Source organism: Camelina sativa, chromosome 7 (assembly GCF_000633955.1).
Source record: "Camelina sativa cultivar DH55 chromosome 7, Cs, whole genome shotgun sequence".
Classification (NCBI taxonomy): Eukaryota; Viridiplantae; Streptophyta; class Magnoliopsida; order Brassicales; family Brassicaceae; genus Camelina; species Camelina sativa.
In genome coordinates this window covers 16,178,553-16,198,547 of record NC_025691.1, presented here as the reverse complement: position 1 = coordinate 16,198,547, position 19,995 = coordinate 16,178,553, and the positions used below count along the sequence as shown (strand labels likewise).

Genomic DNA, 19,995 nt, shown 5'->3' with positions numbered 1-19,995 from the left:
TAGGAAAAAATGATTCAGCTCTAATTTTTTTTGGGTCTTGGCGTTAAATTCTAAATTCTTCTAGTTACTATGCTAGTGAAACATGAGTTTTTCTAGAGATGAACCTATGAATGAATGATGAAATATCAAACAGTCATAAGCTATGATGATCATGTGGAATGTAAGAGGTTTCAATTCTCTTATGATATTGCAGTATAAGAGATGTCAATCCATAAAGGGTGATTATGTAAACACTTAAGATGTGAACACTAATTCAAGTCAAGCCATATATGATTATGGTTTGGTTACTAACAACCTAATGACAATAATGAAATGCAGATTGATAAACTACTAAGAACAGAGACTAAATGTAAGATGGACAGAGATAAACAATGCAGAGATTATACTAAACAGGAACATGAACTAGACAAGTGCAATGAAATGAACAGAGATGCAAAACATAAACAAGCAACCAAGATGGTGCTCGAACAAGCACTCGACCGTTTCCGTGGTCGAGTGACTAGGTCGAGTGGCTTAGTACGAAGAACAAAAACAATTTTAACAACTTAAACAAATCAGAATGCAAAGAAACCAGAACATTATGCAAATAAACAGACAATCAATAAACAAAGTAGGACCTAGAGATGGATTCATTGGCTGGTCTCAAGCTATGATTACCTAAACTGATCAACAAACCTCAATCAACAATGAGCTAATCCTTAGACAATGACCTCATAAACTTGCTAATCCACTCTCACGGCAATAACAATCAAGTTTAGTAACATCCTAACCCAACTCTCATTGGGTGAAACCATACTAAACAGACATTAAAATCCAAATTCATTATTTGTCAAAAACCACCCTAGAAAACTAATCTCTTAAGATAGACACAATAATCTCCAGTATTAGTCTATCAACCATCTTAAACATTGATTGGATGCTAAAACACCTCAGATCTATCCTTAACTTCTCAGAACAAAGATAGACTAGAAAACACCTAATCTGGAAAGGATTTATAAACAAACAAGCTTGATCAACCTAGATAATCATAACACTAAACCAACCTAATCCATCTCTAAGTTCCTAACTCACTACTCAGATCCACAAATCCTGATGACGATGAACTCAAACCCAAAAAATGATGAAACAAGCATGATTAGATAGATAAGAGAGAGATCTACAACTTCATATAAAGAAGCAAACTCAGATTCTCAACAGATCAAAATTTATTAGGTTTACAAGACTGAAAATCTGGGAAAAAGCAAGATAAAAGTAGAAAATGATGCAACAAAATACTAAATACCAAAAAGGGCAAAAACTAGGTTTATTGATGAATCACTAGGACTCTAAGATATTTTCTGACTTGTGGGCGGCTGCAGGGTACAAGAGATATACATAGTGAGGGAAGGAAGCCCTGCTTTAGCTAGCAGACAAACTACTAAGTCGACTGGAAGTGCTCGACCATGTGCTCGGTCAAGTGCATGGTCAAGTGGCTTCTTCTTCTGATTCTTCACTTGGTCGAGTCCATCTCCTCACACGGTTGATTGTCTGGTCGAGTGGCCTCGAAACTTTGGCTTTCTTCCATTCCAACCCTTATCTGCTCCACTGGATGTATCCTCTTCTTCCTCAGTTCATTTCCATGCACTGGATGTATCCTCTTATTTCTTCAATTCACCTGTTTATGCTTGTAAACATGCAAATGCAATGCAGATTCTACTCTAATGCACAAATAGAAGCTAAACTACACAAAAATGACAAAAATAGGTAGTAAACTATGCAAAAGAGATGAATAAACCTTATAACTTTGGGTGAAATATATATACACCAGCTACTAGTTTAAAGCATGGACTGTATTGTTGAGGGTATGAATTGTTTCTTTTTGGGTGATGCATGGTCCTGTAGTCTAGAATTTCACTGCTTCATCCCTGTTTTTCGTTCACTGCTTTTCAATTTGGTACGCATCATCACATTTTCTCTACAAGTCTACCTTTTATATTTGACAGTTTTTGTTCTTGAAATTAGTTTTGAGTTTTCTTTGTACCTTTTGGTGTTTCCAATGTTAGTGGTTTGAGTGCTCAGGAAGTTCTAAACAGTTCCAATTAAATATATGGGGCTCTTCTCCTATTACCACTTGAAAAGATCTGCAATATAATTCAAGGATCAAAGATTTCCCTTATGATTACATTAGATCCTCTCTTCCGCAAAACAAACGAAACCAAATGGAAAACAAGATTTTATCTCATCGTTTTCACATAAATAACAACGCTTACCGTTCTAAATGTAATATTACATCACTGCTGGCAACAAATAAGATTGATGATTCAATCATTAAAAGAAAGTTTTGAACTACAGATCCAAATAACAAAAAAACGTTTTGCACTACAGATTTGGTGACGAGCAAAGGATATTATATTGATTCTTCAAATGGTTGTCTTCTCTTTGGTCGTCACCCTAGATCATGCTACTTTTGGATTCTTAAAACACCACAAATTACTACTGTAGTTCCTTACTACAATGTCTCCACAACATCAAGATAGTTATGAAGCAGTTTGTATGTCTTTGATTACTGAAGGTTCTGCTTAGAATGGTTTGCGCAAGATGATGTGTGATGGTTCACCTGAAAATGGTTTTAGCTACAAGGTATTCAGTGCGAATTGTGGTTCATATCAAGATGTAATTACGACGGACCGTCGACGATAGAACTACTCCGAGCTGACTTGTTCCGAAGGTTATATCTTTGAGCGTGAAGACTCAAGGGAGAGTAATTGATGACATCATTTACTGGCATGCTATTAGAGGTAAAGAGGCTATATATGACACCAAAGAAGATCATAACAGATCAAAGTGATGAAACTTCCCAAAAAAATCGACTTTGATATACAAGTTTTAAGCGAATCCGGTGATTATTCGATATACGAATGTAGTACTAAAACAAATGATTAGAAGAATCCAATTTTGTGTATCCAAGAGCTTATAATTGTTGCAAACCACATGTTTGATGAAAGGCTTCAAAGAATCAGTGGCTCTTGTCTGTTTCGGTATCAGTAAATGATTCAGTTCTTAATTTTTTTTGTCTCTTGGCGTTAAATTCAAAATTCTTCTAGTTACTTTGTTGGTTGTATCAGTTTCAAACATGGAATTTATTGCTGAGGGTGTAAATTGTTTTTTTTTTTGGATGCTGCTTGATTTTACAGTCTAGACTTTTAGTTTCTTCTGCGTTATTATAGGGTTTGCATTAGAAGCATCCAATTTTGTGTAATCCTAAGCTTGTAATTGTTGCAAACTACATGTTTGATGAACTGCTTCAAAGAGTCAGTGGCTCTTGTTTGTTTCATTAGCAACAAATGATTCAGTTCTAAATTTGTTCGCTTATGATTACATTAGATCCTCTCTTTGAGGAATCTAAGAAACCAAATGGAAAACAAGATTTTGTTTCATCGGTTTTCTTCATCTGCAACTCAGATGACTACATCAATAACAACACTTACCAATGTAAACATAATATTACATCCCTGCTCACAACAAATAAAATTGGTGATTCAATCATTAAAGAAAAATTTTGCACTAAAGATTTAATTAACAAAGGAAATATTTACACAATAGATTTGGTGAAAAGCAAAAGATTTTATATTATATTTACACTATAGTTTTACACTATTGTGGTTCCACAACCTCAAGATAGTTACAAAGAGGTTTGTATGTCTTTGATCACTAAGGGTTCTCTTGAGAATGGCTTTCGCAAGATGATGTGTGATGGTTCTCTTGATAATGGTTTTAGCTACAAGGTGTTCTGCGCGAATTGTCGTTCATATGAAGATGTAAGTATGACGGTGGATTTAATGACCTTTTCCTTTACAAACAAAATACGAAGTTACTTCGGGCTGACTTGTTCTGAGGTAATATCTTTGAGCGTGAGGACTCGAGGGAGTGTAATTGCTGGCATCGTTTACTCGCATGCTATCGGAGGTAAAGTGGGTATATATGACACAAAAGAAGATCATAAACAGATCAAAATGATTAAATTTCCCAAAAAATTCGGCTTTTATATACAAGTTTTTGGTGAATCTGGTTATGGGCGTTTGCTATACGAATGTAATACTAAAACTAGAATGCAGGTATGGAAGCTTGAGAAAGTAACACTCCAACGGAACTGTCTGCATTGTATGAATGACCAATCAGAAATATGACGAGGTTTACATAGGTCATGGACCATATATGTACATGTGTGACTTGAATAGAAAAGTAGTTGAAGCAGTTAACTACATGGGACGAGCTTGTGCGCCTTGGGACTTATGCACATTTGTGTCGTATTTTATACCTTTTTGTCCTTCTTAAGATCACTAACGAGGTAATTCTGTTCGATTCTCATGTCCATTTATCATAATATTGATATATCAACCACATCTAAACTTTGACATGTTCTTTGCAAGTAAATCATGAAATCTTTTATATGATCATATTTTTTGTTTTAGTTGTAATTCAAAGCTTCAAAGTAAATATATCAGAAAATTTTCTATTGCTACCATTTATCTGGTTGTGTGTTGTGTGATCGAGCAATGTGTCTTAGATTCTAGTTTTGGGTAAGTTTCTTGGAAGTCTATAGTATACAGTATTGGTTTAATTTGGTTAGTTTCAGTTCTGTATTTCTTGTGCAGTCTTAGCAGATATCAAATGTGTAGTGTTCGGAGATTTATAATGAAGTTGTAAATGATTTGTTGGATCTTGGAAACTGAAAACTAAAGGTTAGAATGATATTAGGATACCTTAATTAAGAGGGTACAATTATATTTACAAATATGCCACTTTAGACTTCTTTTCTTAGCTAGGTGGGTCTCTTAGGCAGGCGGGTTTGTACGTGTACATACCAGTTTAGACTTATTTGCTTAGCTAGGTTGGTCTTTCAAACAGGTGGGTTTGTACGTGAACTTAGTGGGTAGACCCTAAACCTTATTTTTACAAATTATAAACGGGCCTTCTTGCGAAATAAACAGTATCCATTTATTTTTATTTTGTTTTTGAGATAATCAGTTTTAAACGTAGTCATTATTTAATTTTTTGTGAAACTTGTTCAGCACTCGTCTTATCTGTGTCGATTATGGCGATTTTCCTATCTGATTTCTAGGAAACAAAAGGTCAGAGCAAGCGTCTTTCCAAGGATCCTCAAGTTGTTCCAGCCCTCGTTCAGCAATTTCGCACCCACAAAACCCCTAATGTCCACCAGCTTGCTGTCGTCCTATTTCGTAAAAAGATCACAAGAGCATGGCTCTACTGCTGAGGGTATGAATTGTTTTTTTTTTTGGATACTACATGATTTTGCAGTCTAGACTTTTGCATTAGAAGCATCCAATTTTTATCTGAGAATTATGGTTTAAATACTGCTTTAGAGTTGAAAACTAGTTCCAGTTTGAATGATTATAAGTGTTTTACTGCTATTACTAGGTTTAGGAATTAACAATTGAGTAGAGTTTGAAATTAATTCCAGTGTGAATGATTTAAGTGCTTTAATGCTATTACTAGGTTTAGAAATTAACAATTGAGTGGTTTGATGAGTCTAGAGCTTGTAATTGTTGCCAAACATATGTTTAATGAAATGCTTCAAAGAATCAGTGGCTATTGTCTGTTTCATTAGCAACAAATGATTCAGTTTTTAACTTGTTGGCTCTTGGCATTAATTTCTAAATTCTTCTAGGGACTATGCTCATTGTACCGGTTTAAAGCATGTACTCTATTGTTGAGGGTATGAATTGTTTCTTTTTGGATGATGCATGATTTTGCAATCTAAACTTTCATTGCTTCATCCATATGTTGTGTTTCGTTCACTGCTTTTAAATTAGGTACGCATCATCACATTTTCTCTACAAGTGTACCTTCTATATTTGACAGTTTTTGTTCTTAACATTAATTTTGAGTTTTCTTTGTTGCTTTTGGTGTTTCGAATGTCAGTCACGAAAAGAACAAGTTTGGGCATGATGTTTGGTTTGACTGCACAATAATTTCTAAACAGTCCCAGTTTAATGTATGGGATTCTTCTTTGATTACCACTTGAAACGATCTTCAATCTCATAAGCATCAAAGATATCACATATGATTACATTAGATCCTCTCTTATACAAAAATGACTAAACCAAATGGAAAACAAGACTTTGTTTCATCGGTTTCTTCATCTGCAACTCAGATGACTACATCAATAACATCGCTTCGTGTAGTAAACATAATATTACATTACTGCTCGCAACAAATGAGATTGGTGATTCAATCATTGAAGGAAAGTTTTGCACTAAATATTCAATTAACAAAGGAAACTTTTGCACTACAGATTTGGTGAAGAGCAAAGGATATCATATTAATTCTTCAAATGGTTGTTTTCTCTTTGGCCGTCATCTTAGATCATACTACTTTTGGAATCCTAAAACACCACAGATTACGACTGTGGTTCCACAAAGTCAATATAGTTACGAAGAGGTTTGTATGTATTTGATGACTGAGGTTTCTCTTTAGAATAGTTTTTGCAAGATGATGCGTGATGGTTCTCATGATAATGGTTTTAGTTACAAGGTGTTCCGCGCGAATTGTGGTTCATATCAAGATGTAAGTACAACAGTGGATTTAATGACTTTTTCCTCTACAACAAAAATACTATTCTACTTCGAGCTGACTTATTCTGAGGTTATATCTCTGAGAGTGAGGAGTCCAGGGAGAGTAATTGATGACATCATTTACTGCATGATTTACTAGTATGCTATTTGAAGTAAAATGGCTATATATGACACAAAAGAAGATCAGCAACAGATCATAGTGATAAAACTTCCCAAATTTTTTGACTTTGATGTACTAGTTTTAGGCAAATCCAGTGATAGGTGTTTGCTATATATATGTAGTACTAAAACAGTAATGGAGGTATGAAGCTTGAGAAATTAACGCTCCAATGGAACTGTCTGCACTAGATGAAATTCGAAGAGATTTGGCAAAAGAATCCAGCTCAATTTCGAAAGTTCAACCGTCAGTGTTCGAAAACGCAGCTGCTTGGGTTGACAAATATGAAATCTGGCGAGGTTTACATAAGTCATGAACCATATATTTACGTTTGTAACTTGAATATAGAAGTAGTTGAAACAATTAACTACATTGGACGAGCATCTGCGCCTTGGGACTTATGCACATGTGTGTCTTATTTTATACGTGTATGGTCTTCTTTAAAATCACTAATGAGGTAATTTTGTTCAATTATCGTATCCGTTTATAAATATAGATAAATAAACACGTCCAAACTTTGATATGTTCTTTGAAAGTATATCATGAAATCTTTTATATGATCATATTTTTGTTTCAGTTGTAATTCAAAGCTTCAAAGTAAATCTATATGAAATTTTTTTATGTTAAGGTTGTGTGTTGTGTGGTCGAGCAACTTGCCGTAGATGCTAGTTTTGGATAAGGTTCTTAGAAGTCTATAGTAAACGATATTGGATCAACTCGGTTAGTTTCAGTTCTGTATTTCTTGTGCAGTCTTAGCAAATATGAAATGTGTTGTGCTTGGAGTTTTATAATGAAGATGTAAACGATTTGTTGGATCCTGGAAATTGTGAAGTAAATGTTAGAATGATATTAGGATACCAAAATTCAGAGGGTACGGTTACATTTACAAATATTATACATCCTAAGAATATTACAAGATAGTAACATTTGGCAAGCTTGATTTCTTCATCATCCCTCCAACAATACACAACACTTCCCCCATAGGTGCCAACCTTCATCATTCTCGAACATGCCGGCTGAGAAATCTTTTACTTAGCCAGACGATTTTCTAAACAGGCGAGTGTGTTTGTGAATTTGCCAGTTTAGACTTCTTTTCTTAGCTAGGCAGGTTTCTCGGACAAGCAGATTTGTACGAATACATGCCAGTTTAGACTTATTTGCTTAGCTAGGCGGGTTTATCAAATAGGCGGGTTTGTAGGTGAACTTAGTGGGTAGACCCTAAACCCTAAACCTTATTTTTACCAATTTATAAATGGGCCTGCCTGCGAAATAAACGGTATTCGTTTATTTTTTTTGTTTTGAGAAAATTATTTAAACAACATCAGTTACGTATTCTTTTGTTGAAACTAGTTCAACACTGCTCTCATCTGTGTCGATTCTGGCGATTTCGAGGTAAGCAGAGGGTCAGAACAAGCATCTTGCCAAGGATCCTTGATATGCTCAAATTAAACCCTGAAGCTATTCTCTCAAATTAAGAGGTCAGTGCAGTACTTAGGGGTCGAATTCCACAAGGACTCAAGATTACACAATAAATTAGAGAGTTTTATGATTACGCTAAACAAGTTGATTTTAAATAAAAAAAAAGAAACGCAAAATATTAAATAAAAGCTGTGAAAATTCAAGGATCAAAAAGCTAGGTCTAGGGAATTTCTCAGGAAATTATGGAATATCAAATCAATAAATTAATTAGGATTCAAACAATTAAAAATCAGATCTAGAACTCTAAACTCTTTTGTAAAATAAATCAGTTCTCACTGCAAATATTATCTAAATTTAAAACCAGAAAATCCAAATCTCTTTGTAAAATTCTAGGNTGCATTGAAAACAGGTTTAGATTGTGCACAAAGTCACTAAATCAAATCTCTTTTCAAGAAGTAATTTTGCTCATCAAAATGTTTTATGAGGAAAATCAATTATATTCTCATATCAATTTATTTTCCTAGGTTATTAATTCTAGATGGCCAATCAAGGATTAATATGAAGAACAACCTATGATGAAAATCTAGAAATATTATAAATCCTAAATAAACATATATAATAAATCATAAAATCCCTGTGAAAAATCTTGAACTTAACAAGCAAACTACTCATACATGTTTAATAAAGAACAAGACATCTTTTCTGAATAATAAGCAATTGAAATTAAAAGAGTAAAGAAGGAGTTTATGAATTCTTCTCTCAAAGCAGTTCATATCTCTCTCTCCCAAAAGCTCTCAAAATCTCACAGGGTTGCAGAAAATAAAACTTGCTGGAAAAATAACTTGTAGGGTTTCTAAAACCTAAAAATACTATATATATGTCCTAAAACACGTCAGGGACTAATATTGCAATTATGGAAAACTTCGGGCAACTTTTTAAAACTTCCAAATTTTGCTTCTCTCGTAGACAAAACAGGTTGTCGATCGACACCATCACTCTAAATCGAATCCAACTTCTTTTCCTTGATGAATTGCTCCAAAATGATCCAAATCGCTTCACTTTGCTCCATCCATGCTAAAATCCTAGAAAACCTGTAAAGACCTACAATCCTTTGGAATCTCTGAAATCTCCATTGTCATCTCATTAGTCAATATTAAAGCACAAATAAGGTGAATTCTTACCGAGGGAATATCGATCAATGGCATATGGACTATCTTTAGGCCAAGACATTCTTCATACATCTCCTTTCCTCTCCCTGTTCTCACTTCCAAGAGTTGATTTTTTTTTCAAACATTTTCTCTCTTTTTTTTCTGAATCAAAGGTGTAAGCGACTATCGGGGTCATCGGTAATTTACCTACCCCTCGCTTCCAAGGTTTGTGTGATCATTTGACTCAAGAGTAGAATAATGAAGTCACAGGTAATTTACCTACCCCTCTAAACTGATCAAAATCATCTCATCTTTTGTTCTCCTCTCTTCTTTTTTTTCTGATCTTTTTTTATTTTTAAGTACTGAAGGGAAGAGAGAGGGGAGACATACTTTGAAAAATTGCACTGTCTTGTATGGCCCGAAGAAGAAGCCAAGTCCACTGATTTCAAACTCCCTAGGCAAGAGAATTAAGTCCAATTAAAATCCTGATAAAAGTTGAGACAACGTTAGATCAATCAGATATCCATTGAATAAGGGCTTTCAGGATTGTTGATACAGCTCATAGTCTTTCTAAGCTTCAGTTCTGAGATCAAGCATAAACAAGTAATCATTAGAGTGATAGCCAAATAAGAGAAATCATTAGTCAAGATCATAATTCCATAAGACAAAAAGAAAAATTTTGAAAAATTTGACTCAAACTTTATAGTTTTGACTGACACAACTGAAATTCAAAAACAAAAACGTAGTTAGTAGAAAACCTCCTCCAGACTTAAACAACACTGTCCCCAGTATTATCAAGTAAGAGGAAAGCTAAAAGAAACAAAAATGTATGGAAATTGTAATGAAAAGATGAACTGATTCTCGGGTTACCCAACGGTGTCGACCGACACCATTTCAGCGTCGATCGACACTCATCATGAATGGTGGTTTTTGGCCGTAACTCCTTGTTAGTTGCAGTTAGTTGTGCTGATGTGTTGTTGGATCAATCCTTGGATGATTATTCTGTTAAGAAACACTCAAACACAAGTGAAAAGCAATATGATAGATAGATAGTTCATAATTTCAAACAAATTTCAAACAAAAACTGACTCAATGCACAAAGAAAAATGACTCAAAAGGAAAAGAAAAACCTAGAAGTGGGTTGCCTCCCACTAAGCGCTTGATTTTCAGTCATTAGCTGGACTGTTTTAAAACTCAGGCATCCAGTGGATCGGAAAATGGCAATGAATGCTGCCGAGAGGAATGTCTCATCATCCAAAGTGGTGTATAAGCTTTAGGTGCATGAGGTCTGCCAAGGATGTGAGGAACAAGACCATGGCGGGATTTAGGGATGGGTTTGCTTCTCTTATGTCCTACAAAATCATCAACAGAAGAAACAAGCGCTCTACGATAATCTCATGGCTTGGTTAACTGCAAAAAAGTTTTTGTATCTTTGAAGATCTTATTGATGATAGGAGAGAGATTAAGTGCAGAAGATGTGTACCTTGGCCTTACCTGTGGACTCTGGAGTGTGGACTGGTGACTTTTCTGTCTTAGAACAGCTTTCTGACTTGAAGCATAGAGAATATCCTGCGAGCTCTCAGTTCTGGTTAAGTGTGGGCTCGGTCATGGAGGGGTGTCGACCGAGTTGGTGTTGATCGACATTGAGCCTGATGCTCGAATATCAGAAACTTCCTCAACAGAAAAAGTTTGTCCGTCAATAGTAGGAGCTCTCCTCAGCTTATGCATCTCAAAGTTCATACTTAAACCATCCACATTCAGTGTTATGTGTCCCTTCTGCACATCTATGATGGCACCAGCTGTAGCCAAGAAAGATCTTCCTAAGGTGAGAGGGTCTTTCGGCTCTTTATCATACTTCAGCACCACAAAGTCAGTGGGAATCATGAAGTTTCCAACCTTAATTGGAACATCCTCTAAGATACCTTCAGGAATTCTCTGAGATCTATCAGCTAAGATAAGAGATATCTAGTTGGATTGAATTTTGTCATCCCAAGTCTCAGAGCAACAGAATGTGGCATCAAGTTGATGCTAGAGCCAAGATCACAAAGTGAGTGAGCAAACCTTCCTGTGGAGATAGAGCAATCAAGTACAAAGCTTCCAGGATCTTCTAACTTTTTTGCAATCCTACTCTGGATCATTGCACTCACTTTCTCAAAGACAACTACCTCTTTCTTCTTCTCTTTCTTCCTCTGTGGAGGCTGGTTCAGCAGAATTGCACTGACATCTTTTGTAAGTAGTGCTCCTTCCTCAGGGCTCAAACCATTGGATNTCTAAACACAAAGCACTTAAGTGGTGGTGAAAGCTTTACTGCATCAATCAAAGGCATCTCGATCATCACCTTTTCCATCATTGCCTTGCATCTAGCTTCCTCCATCTCCTGCTTGGACCTTCTTGGCTTAAGAAAAGGGACTTTAGGTTTGTACACCCTCTCAACAGCTGCTGGAACCTGAGATTTTGTGTTTTCCGATTCTGTCTGAGAGGGGTGTCGATCAACACCATCATCTGAACCCGAGAATTTGGTCGATTTTTCTTTCGTATCTGCAGAAACAAATTCACCATCATCTTCATCTCTCAGTGATATGGCATTACAAGCATGCTTGGGGTTTGTCTCCATTCTTCTAGGAAGAAAACCCTCTTGTCTCTTCACAGACCCAGCAGTTTGTGCCACTTGACTCTCCAATTGCTTAACATGTACATTCAGTGCATTAATCCTTCCACTAAGCTCTGTGTAGACATTATCAATCTTCCCATTGAATGTCACAATCAAATTCTCCTGACCTTGCAAAAGTTGCTCCAGCATGGCCTCCATTCTACTCTCAGAAGGAGTCTGTGGAAGTGGAGACTGATTGGAAGAGTTCCCATAAGTCCTTGTGAAGTTGCTCCCTTGTTGCTGCTTCTGAAAGTCAGGTTTGGGGATGTACCCTGAAGAGTTCCCACTGTAAGGTTTGTTGCTTTGTTGATTACCGAATCTCTGTCCTTGATACCCAACTCCATACACATAGTTGACATTATCATCTGTATTCTCTGGCTCTGGCACAAATGTCTCAACCTCAGTAGCAAATTGGACTGACTTCTTACCCACTAGAAGATTGTGAACTGAATCTAGCTTAGCATTGACTGAAGCTAGCTGGTTTGAATTAAATCCTCCATGCAATCTCTTCCTTTCAGCATCAGCTCTCTTAGTACTATTGCTGGAGGCCAAATTCTCAATCAAAGCTTCAGCATCTTCTGGAAATCTTGTTTTGAAGTTCCCATTGCTAGCAGCATCTAAAGCTAACTGATACTCCCAGTCACATCCTCTGAAGAAGATACTTAACAATTGTTATCTGGAAAAGCCATGGTGTGGACAGTCCCTCTGATAGGCTTTGAATCTCACCCAAGCTGCCTTGAAAGCTTCATCAGGTTTTTGCTTGAAAGAGGACAGCTTGACTCTCAGCTCATCAGACATTGCATCATCATAGAAATAGTTCAGGAAAGCCACCTTGATTTGTTGCCAAGATGTCAAAGATCCAGCTAGCAACTGCTTCAACCAATGAGATGCTTCAACCAATGAGATGCTTCTCCTACAAGTGAGTATGGAAAAAGCATGCAGTAGATGTAGTCTTCAGTCACTCCATTAGCTTTGATACTGGTCACCAGATCTTCAAAGTGCTCAATATGGTCCAAAGGCTTCTCATTGGGCAGGTTAGAGAAAGGTCTCTGTCCAACCAGTTGAAAATAAGCAGGCTTAAGCTCAAAATCATTCCTGGGGAATGGAGGAGAAACAATTGCAGACCAGTTCTCATACATCAAATCAGCCTAGTTAAAGTCAGCAGTGGTTCTGATTAAGTCCCGGTTGTGCTCCTGTCTTCGAACCAGATTGTTTACGTGGTTTGCAGCTCCACGTTCGTCTGCAGGAAGGGGGTGTCGGTCGACACCATCAGCCTGCTCGTCTCCGACAATGATTTCAGCAATTACGTTGCCCTCAGCATCAATCTTTTGGCCCTGCTCATTGCGCAAGTGGCCCTCTTGATACTTTAAAGCACCGTCCTCATCACAAATCAAAATGACTGTGTTAATTATCTTCAGCGATTTGGCTGCTTTTCGGTTTTCACGCTCAAGTTTTCCCAACTCTTTGTTTGAAAGCTTCACAGTAGGACCAGTCTTGTTGCTCCTTGTGTTAGGCTTATTAGGCATGTACATGAAACACCAAAGAGAAGAAAAACAAAAACGTGTAAGTAGAAAATAAAAAGAAAAATTTAGACGAAATTAAAAACTCAAATCTAATGGTAGATCAAAGAGTCTCCGGCAACGGCGCCAAAATTTGATATGCTCAAATTAAACCCTAGAGCTACTCTCTCAAATTAAGAGGTCAGTGCAGTCTTAGGGGTCGAATTGCACAAAGATTTTAAATAAATTATAGAGTTTTATGATTACGCTAAACAAGTTGATTTAAAAAAAAAAAACAATGCAAAATATTAAATAAAAGCTGTGAAAATTCAAGGATCAGAAAGCTAAGTCTAAGAAATTTCTCAGGAAATTATGGAATATCAAATCAATAAATTAATTAGGATTCAAGCAATTAAAAATCAGATCTAGAACTCTAAACTCTTTTGTAAAATAAATCAGTTCTCACTGCAAATATTATCTAAATTTAAAACCAGAAAATCCAAATCTCTTTGTAAAATTCTAGGTTAAAAATCAGCTTTGAAAACAGGTTTAGATTGTTCACAAAATCACTAAATCAAATCTCTTTGTAAGAAGTAATTTTGTTCATCAAAAGGGTTTATCACGAAAATCAATTATATTCTCATATCAATTTATTTTCCTAGGTTATGAATTCTAAATGGCCAATCAAGGATTAATATGAAGAACAACCTATGGTGAAGATCTAGAAAGATAATGAATCATAAATAAACAGATCTAATAAATCATAAAATTCCTGTGAAAAAACCCTGAACCTAACAAGCAAACTACTCAGACATGTTTAATGAAGAACAAGACATCTTTTCCGAATAATAAGCAATTGAAATTAAAAGAGTAAAGAAGGAGTTTATGAATTCTTCTATCAAAGCAGTTGAGATCTCTCTCTCCCAAAAGCTCTCAAAATCTCACAGGGTTGCAGAAAATAAAACTTGCTGGAAAAATAACTTGTAAGGTTTCTAAAACCTAAAAATACTATATATATGTCCTAAAACACGTGAGAGACTAATCTTGCAATTATGGAAAACTTCGGACAACTTTTTAAAACTTTCAAATTTGACTTCTCTCGTAGACAAAACAGGGTGTCGACCGACACCATCACTCTGAATCGAATCCAACTTCTCTTCCTTGATGAATTGCTCCAAAATGATCCAAATCGCTTCACTTTGCTCCATCCATGCTAAAATCCTAGAAAACCTGTAAAGACTCAAAAACATCCTAGAAAACAAATCATGGTTAAAAACCACAAAAACCATGATATATCAATCCTCAAGTTGTTCCTGCCCTTGTTCAACAACTCCACACCCCTAAAACCCCTAATGTCCGCTTGCTCGCCGTCGTCTTCCACTGTAAAAGGACCACATGAGCATAGACTCTATTGTTGAGGGTACAGATTTTGTAGTCTACACTTTTGTATTAGAAGCATCCAATTTTTATTTGAGAATTATGGTTTAAATACCGCTTTAGAGTTTAAAATTAATTCCAGTTTGAATGATTATATTTTCTTTACGGATATTACTAGGGTTAGGAATTAACAATTGTGTAGAGTTTGAATGATTATAAGTGCTTTACTGCTATTAAGAGGTTTACAAATTAACAATGGAGTGGTTTGATGAGTCTAGAGCTAGTAATTGTTGCCAACCATATGTTTGATGAAAGACTTCAAAGAATTTGTGGCTCTTGTCTGTTTCATTAGCAACAAATGATTCAATTATTCACTTGTTTTGTCTTTTGGCGTTAAATCCTAAATTATTCTAGTTATTATGATACTATGATGGTTGTACCGATTTAAAGTGGACTCTATTGCTGAGGGTTTGCATTAGAACCATCCAATTTTGTGTAATGTGATTCACTTTTGGGTTTTCTGAAGCTATAAAATTGAGATTTTGGTTCTGGTTTTGTTTTGAACTCTAGAGTCTTTTAATGTTTGTGAACTCAAGTGTCTTTCAATTTATATATATTTTAGATGTTCTCAATTACTTTGGTTTCAAACTTTTTTTTGTTTTATTGTTCATAGTTTTATTTCGTTTACATGTGTGTTTTTTTTTAGGAAAAAGATCACTGAAAAAGAGAAAGTAACCAACTCACAGAAAAAAGGTTACACCTATGGATCACAGGAGCATGGACTCTACTGTTGAGGGTATGAATTGTTTCTTTTCAGTTTATGCTGCGTGATTATAGCGTTTGCATTAGAAATCCAATTTTGTGTAATCTGGTCACCTTTCGGTTTTCTAATGCTATAAAATTGAGATTTTGGTTTTGGTTTTGTTTTTAACTCTAGTGTCTTTTAATGTTTGTGAACTCTAGTGTTTTTCAATTTTTATATATTTTAAATATTTTCAAGTTTACTCTGGTTTCAATCTCTTCTCTGTTTTATTGTTCAAAGTTTTACTGTATTTACATGTGCTTTTTTTTTTAGGAAAAGGATCATTAGAAAAAAAGGTTCATAATCAGATGCATCTGAATGCAAGTCTAGTCAGATGAATCTGAATGCAAGTCTAGTCCTCCACTGCTAAATCAAAGATGGAGAACAGAAGATATAGACAAGGTTGACTATGTAAAAGTTCTCATGAAATTAGTCCATGAACCAGCCCGGTATTTGGATGAAAACACACTCAATGCGTTGGGAATTCATAGGATTTCATGTGGTTCTTTGACAAGATTGAGTTGACCAAGTTTATCTTGCTCGAGTGTGACATTTATGAAGATCTAAATATCGAATTTCTTGCCACCGTAACACTTGAATTTTCAGGAGAATCCTCTAGGAAAAGATACCCAAGTAGCAGGGTTCTTAAGTTCCAACATCGTCAAAAGCCTTATTTGATAAGCATCAAGGACCTATGCACGGTGTTTGGATTTGGAGACCATGAAGCATTTGCATTCCTACCCCAAAAAATGTTCCTCGAGACATGGAGGAGAATTGGAAACCCCAGCTACAACTCAACTAGGGGGAAGATATATTCCACCTCAATTAGACATTTGACCCTTCGGTATGCACACAAACTCCTTGCTCACACACTTTTTCATAGGCAAGAAGCCACTAAAGTCAATGTTGAGGAATACTTCCTCCTTGTGAAACCCTTTAGAGACAAGACGATTGAGGTCAACCTCGGGTCAATACTTGCTTGCATATTGGTAGAATATCGACATTGGGGGTTTTTAACACTGTTGATGAAACCAACAACATCAATTGGCAGGCTTATCACCCCTATTTTAGAAACTTGCATAATAATCTCCAGGGATTCCAACCTATTGCAGGAAACAGACGACGCTTAGATCTCAGTTTTTTGGCCGATACTTTGTCCATTAGGGGGTTGTAAAAGAAACCAAACAATTCAATACCAGCTCACGGAGGACAAAATGTTCTTACTACAAAGTAAGGACCTTCCTTCTATTAAATCCAGGAATCCATACTTTAACACAACCCTGGACCAACTCTATCAATCCATGGATAAAAAAATCAATGGAGAGTATTGCAAGGTGGAAAAAGAAGCATGACGGTACCTTGCTCCAACAAAGAATCGGTAACTCCTAGTGCATCTCACACCACACCCTCAGCAGAGTGGGGGATGTACGAAGCTCGATTAGTGAAAGAGCAAGAGAGGTCCATATACACTTTGAAGAAGAGAATGCCATGCTTAAGAAAAAGTTCTCCTTACACGGGAAAGCAATGTGCAAGCTCATTAATCTTTCTAGTGAGTTACTAGTGTGGGTTACTTGTTGGAAGCGGCAAATTAGGACAAGATGACCGAGGCGATCTCAGCCAACCTTAGCCTCGATTTGATATCGAATCGGTTCAATGTAGCAGACTTTGGTTGTGCGAGTGGACCTAACACTTTTGTGGCAGTCCAAAATATAATGGACGCGGTAGAGGAAAAGTACCAAAGAGAACAAAACCCGGTGATTAACATCGAGTTCCAAGTCTTGTTCAACGACTTTACCCTCAACGATTTCAACACCCTCTTCAAGACACTTCCTCAAGGGAGAAGATACTATAGCGCCAGACTTCCTGGTTCCTTCTTCGAACATGTTCTTCCTAAGGAGAGTGTCCACATCAGATTCATGAGTTACGCCTTCCATTTCACCTCCCAGATACGAGATCCCCAAAGGGATCATGGACCGTGACTCTCCCTTATGCAACAAAGACATGAATTGCACCGAGTTCAACCAAGCGGTCAAGAAAGCGTATCTTGATCAGTACTCTATAGACACCAAGAAACTACTGGATGCTAGAGCTGAAGAGCTCGTGCCCGGGGGATTGATGTTTCTTTAAGGATCGTGTTTAAGAGACGAAGTTAAGATGTCAGCGACCCGTAAAGGAACAAGAATGGATTTTATCGGAGAAATCTCTTAGTGATCTTGCTAAAGAGGTACTTACTATATAATTTCATCTTCAAACCTCAATTACATAATTACTTAACTAACTAATCTTCTTGTTTTGTTGGTTTAAAAAAAGTGTCACCGAGCAAGACAAGGTGGACACTTTAAGAACCTCAATTTACTTTGCAGAGCAAGGAGAGATAAGGAAAATCATTCAGGAGAATGGGAAGTTCACAATCGAGGCTTTTGAGGATATCATTCACTCTAAAAATGAGTTTCCGCTGGGACCCAAGATATTGGCCATCTCCTTCAAAGCCTTCTATGGTGCATTCATTTCCGCACATTTTGGAACCAAAGTCATGAGAAAAGCTTTTGAGCTTGTCGAGGTCAAGGCCCACGAACAGATGTCGCGTCTCCAGAATTGCACACCTGGAATGTAGTACCCCATCATGCTTCGCAAGAACTGATCCATGATCCAGATATATTGAACTAATGTGTTTTACTCCGTAGTTGCTTCATCTTCTTTCCTCGACATCATGGTGCTCTGTCTTTCTTTTTCTCTTGTTTTAGCGTCTTTGTATCCTCCCGTATCTTACAAATTAATAAAACGTCTCTTTACGCCTATACATAAAGTAATAAACGAGTGTTACTGATAAATGATATGGATCATAAAACCTTATTCCATCTGTTAATTTTAGTATGTTACAAATCTCGAAGGCTATAAAACAGTCCATGATCCTAAATAACATATATGTGGCTAGATATATATGTTAAAGTACGAGAACGGTATGTAACAACATAAAAGTAAACAAGATTCAAACTTTGTTAACGGGGTTCGGATAACCTACATCCCGAGACCAAGTCCAGAATTCATTAACTAGAAGTAGAACTCCAATAATACCATCGACAGATCTCATTATCTTATTGATGGGGCGACGCCACACACCTTGTGTGTATCTCTCAATAATACCTAAGACGTGCACCTCTCTATGAAACGCTCTCTTGGTATTTATAAAAATGGCTCAACCGTAGAGTTAACAACTTTCCTATTCTAAACCGGTAAACCAACATATTTAGATAACTCCTAAATAGAATTAATCCTAATTCCATAACTCGGTAGGATTAGTATAGCTTGCACCTCAAGCTATCTTCAAGCTTATGCCTACATTCTCCCTCTTAAGCTTGAAATCTTTTTCTTCCAAATCTCTCATGCCAGTGAGATCCCTCATTTCTTCAAACTCATTTCTTCCGAGCGCTTTAGTTAAGATATCTACCTTTTCCTCACTTCCGGGAACATGCTCGACCTCCACTTACCCATTCTCCACATATTCTCTTATATCTCTGCAAAAACTCATTTTATTTCATGTTTGATTGATTCCCTTTTGATATCATCGAACACTATCTTCATCACCTTCATTCTCCAATGTTTATATCAAACAAGATTCAACTTTTGAACCATCTTTAATACCCACAAGCATCATGTTCATTCCATAGAGACATAAATTCCGGAGTTCCAAAGCTGGCAAGCTAGGTTCCGGTTTCTTGTCTGCTTGTTTTTATAGCAAAACCCTAACATTTGCTCTTTCTTTCTTTTGCGCCAAGACAGATGGGCCAGCTTCTCCTTAAGCCCATATGATAATAGGTTTGGTCAGAATTGGACTAGACTTGACTGAGGTCCATTCTTCACAATCTCCACCTTGGGCCCAGTCAACTTTACCTTCTTTCTTCATTAGGCCCAGCAGAGAAACCTTTCTTCTTCCTTTTGCCTTTGTTTCTTTTCACGACAAAAAAACAAGCAGACTCGAAACTTCTTCTTCGATTTCTCCGATCACAAAAATAACTGAAATGCGATTCTGACGAAGGCAACTCCGACCACCTCCACGTTCGCTGGCGACTTCGCGTGTAAACCTTTGCTTCTGAACCCGATGCCTACGATTCCTCTGTGGCCTTCTTTTCTCCGAAAAAAAAAACAATGGCCATCTTCGCCATCATCACCTCTGCTGGCTGTCGCTACAATTTTAGAAGTTTACGACTCCAACTCAGAACCCAAAAATCTCAAGCCGTGTATCTTCCTTGACACAACATCGGATTGACTTCTCCTATNAGACTTGACTGAGGTCCATTCTTCACAATCTCCACCTTGGGCCCAGTCAACTTTACCTTCTTTCTTCATTAGGCCCAGCAGAGAAACCTT

The 19,995-nt window shown here is 36.7% G+C and overlaps 1 pseudogene; it reads left to right on the top strand.

Moving 5' to 3' along the window:
- The window catches only part of LOC104704675, a 29,879-nt pseudogene extending 11,611 nt beyond the window's left edge, over positions 1-18,268 (top strand).